Source organism: Aulostomus chinensis, chromosome 3 (genome assembly GCF_037954235.1).
Source record: "Aulostomus chinensis isolate RoL2024-O1b breed Wild chromosome 3, RoL_Achi_v1.0, whole genome shotgun sequence".
Classification (NCBI taxonomy): Eukaryota; Metazoa; Chordata; class Actinopteri; order Syngnathiformes; family Aulostomidae; genus Aulostomus; species Aulostomus chinensis.
The window spans coordinates 25407290-25421418 of NC_141322.1; positions in this window are offsets into that span (position 1 = coordinate 25407290).

Here is a 14129-nt window from a genome sequence, read left to right on the forward strand (position 1 = left end):
TTGTGGCCGCTAACTAGCTGCTCTTAAGTGCCACTGTGCTGCTTCGACACCATCCTTCATCGGCACTAATGCACACAAATCGCTGGGGCTCCAGACGCTGGCATGGAGTCGCTGTGAGAGCTGTGTGTTGGTTTTACACAGTGATCTGTCATCACATGGATTTGGAGGTTACAGTCAACTTCACTCAGATTCCTGAGAGGTTTGAATTGAAATCAAGGACAGTTTCGCAATAATTCACACACCCGTACCACAAACACCAATTCAAAGAAGACCGCTGGCAGCTGAGACATAGATACGGTGGTTAAGTGTTGGAGCATAGTGCGACGCCGTGAGCCAGATGGAGGGTCTCTGGTAGATAGTTACACTCCGGGAAAAGTTTTGCAAATATTCGAGGCACTGATCGCTACCACATGATCATCAGCAACAGGCTTCTCATTCCCCAGCTGCAGGTTATTTCCACAACTGCTTCACTGTCACTCCAATTCTGCAAAGTTTCCATCTCCATTAGCAAAATGAAACGAATCCAAATGGGTTTGCATGTCAACAAAGTTTTGCTTTTAAAATGTCAACTGCTATGACATCAAACGGGAATTATTTGCTGATTTTTTTTCTGAAGTTAAATGTATGCAGGTCGTTGGAGTCTGTGCATGTGGTACTAATAGAGGAAGAAATAATCAAATTCTTAGAAAATACTCATTTCTGGTTGGCAGGGACTGGCTACGATAAAAATGTTTACCACTAAAAACTTTCCCTGATACAAACTTAAGGAGCTCTTTGCATGGGATTCAGGCACATAATAGAAAAGAAAAAATATCTTTCTCTTGTAAAATAGTAAAGATACTTTTATTATAATGGCGCAGTAAAATGAATGTTTTACGTTATTAAATCTATTGATTTAATATTCTATTCTATTCTATTGATATTGATTTATCTCAGTGTTTATTTTGGAGTCTGTAATTTGTGGCGCTACTGATGTGCTTTTTTCCCTTAATCTGATACCAATGTAGCTTCCCTGTTCACGTGAGTCCAAAAAACATATATATTGGTAACATGACTATTATCTTTTGCGTGTTTGAGATGGCGGTGAAGTGGGCCCTGCCATGACAAGTAAAACCTGCATCAAAATATCTGTCTTATTGTGGATATTTCTTAACCTCTTCAATTAATAAACGCACCTACAGAATTTTGTATATTTTTACATGAATATGTCATAAACACAAGGACACAGATTGAAAAACCAGCGGGAATCTCAGAGTAAAAACCTAGGAATGCTTGGAAGTTATTTTCATATACGGACACTTAGCCATGCATTGCCTCTTTTTGACAACAAGGCTCTAATTGACCTCTGATACACAGCTATATTAAAAATATGTCCTGAAAAACTTGTCCTGGTGAAGATAAAGCAGCATCCTGCTACACTGACAACAATATTGAGAGGGTGGGGGTGGGGGTGGGGTGGAAAGTTTGCTCGTTTAATCAGCATCTTGACTTCTTAAGAGCTGGATAATCTTGTGGCGTGTGATGTGATGCTGTTATCTTCTCAGTGGAGATGATAGCGAAGTCCTTCTCTTGTAAAAGAATGTGCTACTTTGTAAATGTGACCGCCCCCTCTTCAACACGCTCCTTGTAGAGGCTCCCTTCAACATATTCATCATATCTAAAGTCGCTCTGAAGAACTGTGCATTATCACATATGCACCAAACTCAATAGGAGTGGCACAAAATGTGAGTATTGCAATATATCCTGTTCTTGATTCCCTGTTGCCATTTTGAAAAGTTTGTGTGTATATGATTGTGGATGCACTAACCTGAAACTTCAGACTTTGTTGTAGATGTCTCATGAAATTCCGTGAAACCGATACAACAATGTAGGGAATAAATACCTAATTCATGCGCCCCCCCCCCCCCCATTGTTCAGAACTGTTTCTTCTTTATATGTCATCATTTATCACATCAATTACCTTGCGATATAACAATTAATGCAGAATCACTGTCTTATGACAATATCATGTGCAACGTTTTAGGATAAAGTTTCAAGTACTCCTGAAAAGGTGTTTTGAGCTCACTGGGATGTCTTTTCCCTTCCGTCATTACTTCTTCAAGACTCCAGAGTGAAGTATATTTAGCTTGAAGCTAGCAGAAGGCAGAAGGCTAACAACAGCAAAAACTGACAAAGACAAGTTGAAAACAGACAAAATAACCCGTCTGTGCTCATGGTAGCATGGAGTGTGACCTGCTGGCACATTCAGTTGAATCTGCTACTAGAGACAAAGGAGATGTGGATTGTATTTGATGATGCTCTTGAGAGTTTGTAAACCTGTTTTTTGGGTAGTTTTGCTGTTAGCCATCGATCAGTAGGTGGCTGGATCTTTCTGCACTCTGGAGCCGCAAATAAATAATGGGGGGGGGGAGTTGGAAGTTGACAACTTAATGAAATTTATCTAAACTAATTTAGATAAGTTGCAAAAGTAATGATATTTTGACACGAATGTTGGTTTGCCTAAAATGTATGCACTGACAGAGTACTTGTGTGTATGACAACAAGTTTGTCCATATTCCTCAAGACAAAGTTTGAATTTATCCCAGCTAGATATTGAAGAAGTGAATTAAATTTTGATGATGAGGGGTCATAGTTGTGACAGAAGTGGGCAGAAGTCACATCTGGTTGGTCGGGTGGGGGGCGGTAGCATAGAAAATGAAGCTAATGGGGTGAGAGGGTGAGGGTTGGAGGCTGGCAGATGTCAGCAGAGGCCGCGCCTGTTATTGACATAGCTGCCATCTTTGCTCTTCTTTTCATCCATCAGCCTGGATTGACTGAGGATCCCCACTGCTTTGTAATATGACCTGGATGATGGATCTCCTGCTGCAGAGAATGAGCAGGCACATGGACGCATATAAGCGAAACGCACTCTTTACACACGCGTGCACACACACTGGCGCTCTGTTCTGCTGTCATCTGCCATTTGGATCCATATCAGTTGCCCTCCCAAATCTGCCCACATATTATTTTACTCAGCCTCAGCTGGCAGAAGAGATTTCAGCCCAGGTTGCAAATGGGATCCTGACATGCAAAAGTCATGCTGGATCGCATCCACAGGCCGAGCGAGACCTTTCATAGTCTTGTTGACACCACTCCTCCACTGATGATGATGAATTATGAGCGATATAACACAAAATCATCACATTCTTTTAGTATCAACCTCCCATGCAACAGCGCAAGCAGATTATTATGTGTGCAGCACATTTAAGCATTTTAAAGTAAGACCTCTCCTGGATTGAACATGTGTTTTGATTTATGACATTGAAACACATGTGCTGTGGAGTTTTCTCGACTTGCCTGGCAAACAGACTTTGTACTTTTACAGCAATGTCATTGTGCCATGTGTGGTGAATCAAACACACCTCGAATATTTCGAGTGACCCGGGTCAGGCACTATTGTGTCTCATATCCTTCAATTTATAGCTTCGTTCCACTATATGAGCATGAAAGGGAGACAAACAGAGGGAGGGAGGGATGCTGCAGTGGCAGTCTCATGACTTGTCACATTCCACTGGAGGTCTCTGCAAGGGCTTCTGGTCCCAATATGAGAGATTAGAGCTGGAGGCCGGATGAGGTGAGAGCTGGTCCTGAGATAGCGATGGGCAACATCGGCAGGTTCACCGCCTGTAATGGCAGTCATTTGGGAATTTTGAGGTCCTTTTCTACCCTAAAAACCAGTGTTCAGTTCATTAAGCTGATAATTACCCCCCCCTTCCGACAAACAAACAAACAAAAACAAAGGATCAACAATTTTCCATTAATTTCAAAATAAAAACAAAAATTAAATCAACTTAATGCCTTTGTATGCTACCAGCAGACATACAAGGTTAAAAACTAGCTGCTGAATTTAATTCTCAAATTGTAGCCTGCTTTACCAAGGCACAGTTAGCATTTAGGGCTAAATACTTTAGTTGTTGGCAGAGACTCAAACGGAGAGAAAAAGGAGAATAAAGATCGAGCCCTCCAACTTGGGTGACTGAGAGGTGCAAACATGCTGCAAGTTAACAAGATAAATGCAAGCAGCAAATTCAGAAAACTTTATTAGCTCGATCATACATGTATAGCATAAAGGGAATGAGCTGCAAATAGCTTTGATTAGGAAAAACATGCAAAGTCAAAACAAACAAATGTCAAACACATGCAGAGTACAAATGCTGCAAATCCAGCCGCCCTAAACAGAAGTGTTCCAATGCATGATTGTAAAGGCCAAATGTAACCAAATAAAAGGCTGCTGACCTCTGTATTTGCATAGACTTTATATATTTACTGCTTGGCAAAATGGCGCTAACTTAACTTGCTGTTTATAACTGGGCAATTTATCCCAATCCACAACTATCCATTCCATCTAAATGTCACTGATGACGAAAAACTTTTTGTATTGGATTATTTCCAGTGTTTCATGGGTTTATCAAGGATGATGTTGAACTTTCGCTTTAACCTGCCAAAAAATCCACCTTATCAAAAGTGATACATCAGGGCTGCAGCTGTTGACTTGTGTATACACCAGCAAAGCATTAACGTGACAGTAACACTAACAGTGAGGAGCTGCAGTCCGCCTCCCACTGAATGAATTCCTTCATTTTGGATGAAAACTCTAAGTTTACAAACCCCAGGATCTTCATCATTTGTGACTTTGTTCATTGTCAGAAAGAGACGAGGAGTCAAAGACAGACTGATTTTCAGTGAGATAGGAGAAACATCAGACACATCCAGCCTCTGGTTATTAAGGTAAAGCTTTTAAAAGGTGTGTGTGTCTGTGTCTGTGTGTGTATATCTTTTTGTGTGTCCATATCCCCTTGTCTGATTGTAATCATCATTGCCTCCATTTTGTGCCACTCCAAGTCAGTAATTTAGTCTGAGATTTTGATGCTGACAGATGCGGTGGGAGCATCAGTAGGCGAGGTGGAGGCAGACACAGGGACCAGGACGAGCCAGGTGAGACCAGTGTGCAGGTAAGAGCCCTGAATGTTCTCTCTAATTTCATACCTGTGGACAGGTGCTTGGCAGGGCCTGTCGTGAGGTGAAAGAGGCAGGCAGAGGGAGGGTGGGAATGAGGAAGAACCTCAGAGGGGATCAAAGAAGGTCACGCTATCCAACCCCCCCCCCCCCCCCCCCGCCGCCCTTTCACTGATCTGGAAACGATGGTTTTCATTCCTTCTTCTGCTCCTGAGGAGAGGAAGTGGTGTCAGATTACGGGGGGTGGGGTGGGGTGGGGGGGGGGGGGTTGCTGGGATGTGATGCGGAAGACCAGACTATCAGGACCTGTTTGACACTTGAGCAAAGTCAGATCTGCAAACCTGGGGGTAATTTCTCTGCCTGCTATAATAATATACTTTATTAAATGGTAATTAAAACAATAACTCAACTCTCATTTGCTTGCTAAAGAAAAACTACAAAAACGGCTGTAGTGTTAATATTTAAGTCTTACATTGTTGATACAATTTTAATCTGCTAAAAATAACAAAGGAAACAACATCGACCAGCGATTCTCCTTTAAAACTCAATACTGAACATGTTAAATCTTTTTCTCAGTGAAAATGAAAATGAGAAGTTGTGGTTTGAGAGTGTACAGAGAACTGAGTATTGTGTCGGCAGCGGCGGCCTATTAATTTCTCTCTATGTTGTTCAGCGGTCATGAAGTAAAAAAATAAAGTTTCAATTCCAGGTGTAGATGTTTGCAAAGTCATGTTCATAAACAGTTCAACAAGGATTGCTCCAAACTGCTCAAACTATGACAATTAAACGAGTCATTTACCCAGAGGATCAAGGAAAATGTAACCGCCATTTGACCACTACTTCTGTCAATGTGTCAGCTTATAGGAAAAGATCATTTTGCTCCACTGTGCAACATGTGACAGATGGCGTACTTGTAGTTCCACGGTTTGTCCACTATGTAACAACGTCTGGTGCTTTTCTCGGGGTTACTTGCTGATCCATGTCCAAGCAGTCACTTCCTCTTGTCTTGTTTTCATGTTGAGGTCGGCTGGCAACCAGCAGAGACTCCAAGATGTCAGTGCACCTGATGATGATATACTGCAGCATGAAAGCTATATAGCCTGTCATTTTTACACTTCAGACTTTGCATGGATTATATCTAATCCTCTCCTTGATTCAGCCTGATATTTACTATACAGACATGAGATTTATAGATCTACTCATCTTGACACGAAAGCGAGGAAGAGCTCTGGCCAAACTACTCCTCATGTTAATCTGAAACCTTGATTAGCATCTGCTATAACTGTCAAGCCATCCAAAGCTTGAAATTCTCACTTTCTCTCTTCTTCCTCTTTAATGGCTCCAGATTCATTAGCAGGTCTGCTGCTTTTTTAGCACCGTTCTCGCAGCTGGATAGTCAATACAGCTTCGTTCCAGCCACCGTCCAGTTGACTGTTGTACTTCACTCTAACAATAGGTATCCCATTTCAAGGCTGCATGGTATTTAATTTATGCAGACGCCTCGGCGTGACCATTATTCCCATCTGTTGAGTCTTTATAGAGCTGTGGAGGATGTATATTTATGACTGTGGTCTCTTTATGATTCCTCTACTGTAAAGGAATAACAGCCTGTTAAGTAGATGTGCAGCCCCCAGCTGTTATTTACTGTGGCGTTGTACGTTGGAGACCTGCAGCCATGATACGGGACAGGAGGTATGCCGGAATTAAATTACATTCGAAATTTAGTGATCCTTCACAAGAATGGGCTCCCTTGTTGGATAGGGTTACCCATGTTTCAGCGATGGAGTTCCCCCTGCAAGAGTAAATTACAAAAACAGGTTGGAGGAGGCAAGTGAAAATTCCAGATTAATTGTCAAGGTGGTTGACGCAGTTGACATGTTGACTCCTGTGTTTTGACTCAAAAAGACGCCACTGTAGGTTCAGTCGAAGAGAGAACGGATAATGTTTAATCACCTGCTGAGATGTGGTTTGGATGGGAGCTGCTATTCTGACAGTACCCTTTCTTCTTGATGAGGAAATTATAGTCTACGGCAAGACTCATATTCTCTTGTTTTACATGTTGAGGTCTTCACTTGTTCCTTCACTCCTCTGAACTGCACGTTTGAATTATACGATTAGAGACACACACACACCCGCCTCCCCCCATCTGAAGCTGAGTGGAATTTTTTTCTCTCCTTCCCGGAGGAGGTGGAGGTGTTGAACTTCAAATTCACGAGAAATATTTTGATTGCATCTGATAATAAGAGCCTTCAGTAACAGATCACAAATGCAGACGAGATAATCATGTTCATCATGTGCAGGGTGTTTCCAGAGTGGAGTTATGGTGATATTTTGTGCAGGAGTGTGTTCAGGAATGAACCAGTGATGTGAGATCAAACAGCGTTTGTTTGTGTGTGTGTGTGTGTGTGTGTGTGTGTGTGTGCGTGTGTGTGTGTGTGTGTGTGTGTGTGTGTGTGTGTGTGTGTGTGTGTGTGTGTGTGTGTAGAGTAGGTGGATCGGGGGACAGCGTCAGGGTCTAAGCCCCAAGATCAGCCACCTGTGTGTTATCAAGGGCAGCCTAATAATCCCTCCTGCCCTGTATCTGCCCTCCACACACGCACCCACTTGCGTGTGCACGTACACACACACACGCACACACACACTCACACACACACACAAACCCCTCCAGGGAATTGCAATATTATAGCTTCGCTCCAGTTACTGTCGGGAGCACAGTGAGTTGTGGAGAGTTGGGATTAGGATGAAACAGATAGTCAGAGTCATATTCTGCCAATTCGTGCGATCATGCTGTCGATGGAGGCTTTGTTGTTAGAGGAATAAATCTTACTGATTTACAACAACGGCCTCTTTCTGACAAAATTAGCAATACCACTGTAGAAAAAAAAAGCAGGGGAGAAAATGTCACCCCCACTTCCACCTCTCTGCTGTACATTCTTAAGTGAAGACAATTCATCTTCAATTTCACATGCTCGTTTTCCTGAGTAAGACCCCCATAAAGTGGTGAACTAAACTTCTCCATGGATGCTGTCACTGATGGGGGCTGGAGAGAGAATGGTTTGACATTTATGGATGAGGTTATCCACCATCTCTACTATCAGGTTTTAAGAGTAGTTAGGAGCAGGAAGCCCTTCTGCTCGCAGCGTTAAGGGCCGAGTGCTGGGACTCAGCTGACAGGATCCCGGGTGGCTGCGCTGTATTCACGGAGGATTTGTAAACCAAGGCTGTGATGTGCACATCCATCACGGCGCGGCGGCATGCTGGGCTTCAGGACAGGGGTGCATTCATTATGCTGACACGGTTGGGGGGACAGGAGGAGGAGAGGGGAGGTCAGGATCAGGGAAGTGGGGCAGAGCAGGCTGGGGTCAAGATTAGGGTGTTGGGGTAGAGTGGACGTTATAGATGAGGGTCAGTGGGGGGTTGGTTCAAGATAAGGAGATTTTTGTGGGATTTTAAGGGGATAAGAGTCCCTGGAAGTGTTCCAGAAATCTCTTACAAGTCTTTGCATTATTAAAAGGGGATTTTGAGAACAAAGCTTTTGTGGACGATGCAGGAGGCCTCATTGAAGGAATTTTAATGCACAAAACAGCACACAGAAGCAAAATAAAGCAACACTTAAGGAAAAGGCCTGCTTCACCAATTAGCAGCATCTGCCGATGTTTAATCCGTTCATGATGTCAGGGCATAAATCAGAAGTTTTCACGAGCCTACATTATTTCTTCTAGCCAACAGTTGACAATGAAACAGATGATTTTTGACAACTTAAACAATGTGATTTGCTTTGATATTGAAGTCTGCAGTTGCTTTGATATGATATGATGAAATTCCACACCATCTGTTCCCCCTCTATGAACACATACATGCAAATTTAATTTAGTAAATGTCAAATACAATCACGAGCAGTAAACAACTTCTCGGTGAATAAATAATGTACAAGCCATCAGTGAAATGTTCTAACACGGTTACTGAGAATGAATGCCTGTCCATAACAGCGAGAGAGTAAAATAGTATGAACAATAGAAGCAAGGTTTTAGATGTAAATATCATTTAGGAAAAAAGTTGGGAACTGGGGGTTGAGACGTTGGATTTCCAGTAGTTATGGCACCAGAGTGATTAAACCACATGGCCTGTTTCCACAGAATCAAAATGTCAACTAGTGTAAGAATGTAGCTCATTTATGGACAAGGGAACTTCATCAGGCTCTGGATATGCAGGCAATACTTGTTAATTGGTTCAATTTATTGTTTGCTTTGGGCTTTCGTGAGTTCATTCATCAGCAAGAACAAAGTCACCAAAGTCAAAGTCTTTTTCCTGGATATATTTGCATTCACCACTGTAAGAGACAGTTGCTCCTCATTTGAAATACAATGATAATGTCCACATGAAATGACAACAAAAACTCCATAAGTCAACTTTCTTCCTTCCCTGCCTCTCTCACTGCTGCATCTCCGCCACTGTGACCTTTTCACCCTGAAGCGTCCCTGTGTTTACCACCAGCTCAATGCTCATTGTTCTTCACTTTCTTTGAAGGGAGTATTTGTAGTTTCAGTGAAGAACATTTGTGGTTCTTTTTGGTAAGTTATCCAGAATAAACAGGACGCTGTTGTTGGTAGAGTATATTTTTTAACAAAACTGTATTGTTGTAAAAAGTGGAACTGTCCAAGATTTAAAAAAACAACAACAACAAAAAAAACATGTCCAAGTGAAACCAAAAAAACAAAAGTAAAATTGTTGTGTTGTGTGGCTGTGTCCCTCCTCCACCCTGTAATCTGGGCTAACCGGCGAGTCTCTTGGGGTGCTTTTGCGCTTGATTTTGTGTGTGTGTGTGTGTGTGTGTGTGTGTGTGTGGGGGGGGGGGGGTGATTCTGACAAGGAACATCAAAGCTCAGAGAGAAAGGGTGAGCACATGAGGACAGAGGGGAAACAGGAGGTTGAATGAGGAGAATGAGGGAAAGTATAGGTCAGGAGCCCGGCTGCATGGAATGCCTGACAAGAAAACAACAGGCCTGAGCTAATTATCTCGTCTTCAGACCCTCGCTGACTCTGGCATGTACATATTACAGTCTGCATCATGGGAATCTTCAAGGCATCGCTGCATTTGGGATAAACGGACAAATCCGTGCCAAACACAACAGTAAAACCTCACAGTGATCCAGGTTTATATGGAACGCAGAGGCCATCGTAATCCTCAGGGCCCATTTCTTTATCACACATTCGATCTGTGAGCCGATGGGTATAGTCCAGAGACAGTCAGGCTTTTCTCCAGAGGAGACAGACGACAACTTACAGCCAAACTCTTCAATCACACATAATCATTTCCATTTGTTTGCTGCGAGCGGAGGGAGACGTTTAGTCTTTCTCCGTCTGAACCCCGAGCAACCGCCATTCACTGATAATTGATGTCAAACGTTCCGTCTTGATGTTTCTGAACCCAATAATGTTTTTAGCTGAGTTACATCCCGGACATGGATGATGGTGGAGTCCATACCAATATTTTACTTAAAAAACACTATTGAGGGAAAATGCCATGCCAGTGTTCTATATGTCTATTGTTATTTTCAGAAATTTCACAAATATATAATTGAATGTTAATTTGAAGATCGAGGTTTTACAGTCAAATAGAAGATCACTTTTGATAGTGTTTTTTTTTGTTGTCGGGCTGTAAAATTTTGCACCGTGATGATTGCATGTGTGGGACACAGCTACAAGTCGATCCAGGCAACCATATTGTTTAGCAGCTGGAAATGAATCTAGGGTAACTGATGCTGAAATTTAAGAATGAACACATCTTTTGGAGTTTTTGGCATCAACGAGCAGCTCCTGTTTCTGCTTTGTTCTCTTTCTATCTTCCCCTGCACAGCAAAACAAACGCTCCTCTCCCCTCTCCCCTCTCCCCTCTCTCCTCTCTCCTCCTCATTTCATCAAAAGCTGACTGAAGTAGGGTTCGGGTCACCCTACTAAATTTTCATGAAGTGCATTTGTGGATTCAATTCTGCTTTTGAAAGGAGCAGTGAAGACATTTCTCCAAAATGTTGGTGACAAGCTAGCACACGGTGTGTTAAAATTACACAGTCGCCAACAATAATAATTTTTCATGTTGGTTCCACAAATTCTCTGGTTCTCAGAGGTTGTGCTATGGGTGGTAGCCGTGGTTAAAATGTTCACTTGTTTGTTCTCCATGAGCTTCTAGCAGCAAGTGTGTAGGTGGCATTTCATGAATATCGAAATTCACCAAAAAGTTGTGAAGAAGGAAACTAATTCCTCATGAAGTCAAGACATCCACTGGTGTGTGAACACATTTTCAAACAAACAAACATTACAGATTATATTGAGTAAGATCAAGCGGGTTGTTCTTGTATCAACTGTATTTTTAGTCAGTGGTACTTTTATTTGAGCAAAATATCTGATGTCGTCCACCTCCAGAATTAGCAGAAATATGGGAGTTTTCATTCTCAAAAGATTATGAAATACATATTGGACTGTAAATTCTGCAGCAGCTAATGAAAGAGCTTCATCACAGAAGAAGTACGAGAAGAAGAGTGATGGGGGTGTAAATCGTAATGATATCTTTGTGTTTCACACCCCACTGAAGTCAAAAACCCCAGCGTCCACAGCCAAACATCTGTTGTGTTTGGCAGCAGCCCCCGTCCCACCGCTCTGTGGCTGTCTTCAGCTCGTCCAACCAGCCGACCTCTCTGACAAACCGTTTGACTTTCCCTCCCACAAACACACTTATCCATCTCTTGCGTAGATCCCTGACCTGGGAGGAGGAGAAAGAGGAGGAGGAAGATGCCGGGGGGAATATGAAAGCAAAGAGGAGGTTATAAATATATGAGGTTCTCTGTGAGAAGAGGCTGCCCCGTGGAAAGGAGAGCACCGGATCGTCACATATTTCTCCAAACACAACAGCGTCTGGCTGTATTATGTGGTTATTATGGATCGTTGCTTTGCTGATTCAGTGATGAGCTCATGCTTCTCTGGCAGTAGATTATCTTCCTGACGTCTTAAATAGCATCTCAAATTCTTGTTTTTCTGGACACATGAAGCAAGAAAATCAATCGCCAGTCCAGTGAAAACAGCGACGAAAACGCCTGAATCTATGAAAAATGCTTTCTTTGTGGAATATTTGATGATTGTGGGCAGTTGAATTGGTTGATCTACCACAAGAATTCAAAAAAGTCTGCTTCATGGCAAATGTAAAGGTCAGGCAAACAAGAAATGTTTGCTTAAATGAATAAAATATTTTTTATCAGACCTGTCACAAAATGTATCCTTCATGATGCACGGACGGTGCACTACCACCGTGTGTGTTATTACCTTCACCGGGTTGTCCTGCAATTAGCAGGATTATGTAAAATCTGTGAGGCCAATTTTTCCCCAAATTAGTGCAGGTGTGTAACGAGCAGGCCAAGGACAAGCCCATTAAGATTTGCAATGGCTCGGTTGAGGATGATAAAATATTGTTTTAACACTGAGTTTGGCTGAGGTGTCAACCCAGGCGTACACTGTGCAATTTGAGCTTGTATTTGAGCCGGCTTGTGAGTCACACAACCCATTCCAAAGTTGGCCCAAATCTGGGCCTCATCTGGCGTGTCTTGTGGAGCGCATCATGCGGTGTACAGGAGGGTTCAGACCAATCACGGCACAATCAGTTGTTCCAAAAGCCCGTGCCTACAGCTGTACTATGTGAGCACATCGTGAGCTTCAACATCATAAACAATCTAATCGTTCAATGTAAGTTGGAATTAAACAACATTTCTAAAATTGTAAAATGCATGCTCAGCGTTATCTCTACAAGCACCTGGCTGATGTCGTATCATCTTGGTGGAGGTATGTGCTCTCTGGCTGCCCTCTTGTTGATTGTGTCTCTGTTTGTGTTTGTTTCATCTGTATTTTCTCCCCTCCAGTGGTGCTTTCCCCGTGTGACAATCTCTTCCAGTCAGACATCTGCCTGTCCTCTTGTCCGTCTCAGCACCGTTCTGATCAGCCATACAGATGCTCTTTGTCTCATCCTCTCTCCTGCAGCTCTCTCAGGCATGTGATTCACTAATAGTGCAGCCAGGTAGTGCTGCCATGAGGAATTTGACATTGTGTCCCGGGGCACGCTGGGCCCCCTGAGGGAGAGTGTGAGTGGATGAGGTACAGTCAGTGTCAGGGTTGGTGTAGTAGCCGTCAGGATGAGCTCCACAGCAACAGGAAGCTGGAACGATCAGGCTAAAATTTCATATTTCTTCTTTATTATGATCAAAAATAACACCAGCAGCCTAAATGATAAAGTAATGAAGGAGAGAATCACCCATTAACAACGGTAATTAAGTACATTTTCTTGTTTTGTTTTTTTTTTGTAGATTTTTTTTAGGTGAGGGCTTCCTGTACTTAATATATGATTCTGTTTTTTGTTTTTTTTACTTTCTTGAGCTGTCTTGCTGATTAAAAATTTAAAAAAGACAAAGTACAATGTTAAATATAAGATTTAGATTTTACTATTTGATATTTCTAAATGCTCTAAATGTTAAATATCATTTTAAGAGCACCTGGGACACTTTTACCTCATGTTAGTAACATGAGTTCATAAATATGCTCCTGTTTTATATATATATATATATATATATATATATATATATATATATATATATATATATATATATATATATATATATATATATATTCTTGTTTCAGTAATCGTACGTGTCATGTAAGCTGATACAATGACCAAACTTCCCCACTGGGTAAGATGATAAATTTAAAAGCTTAACTTTTATCTTATTGATGATCTTAAGTTTTCCATTAGAAATTTAAAAATGTGGGATTAAACAAATGGTCTCTGACAGATATTTTTTCAGTCTCTCACTAGAAATGCGGGGACTTTTGGGGAGTTTTTAGTTTTGGTTGAATCCAACGCCTGCATGACGTCAACCACTTTAATGGCCCAACAAAGTGTGATAGTTATAATCTGGTGTTCAGATACTGTCTGCTATCTTGGAGTCATGGCATCCATCACCTGCCTTAAATGTAGTACGAGTATCTGATTTGTGTACAACAAACCAAACGTGCTTTTACATGTCCTGGGTTTAGAAACATTTTCCTACAGGCGATGCAAAATCTCACAACGACACCAAATATATGTCAGGCTAAAC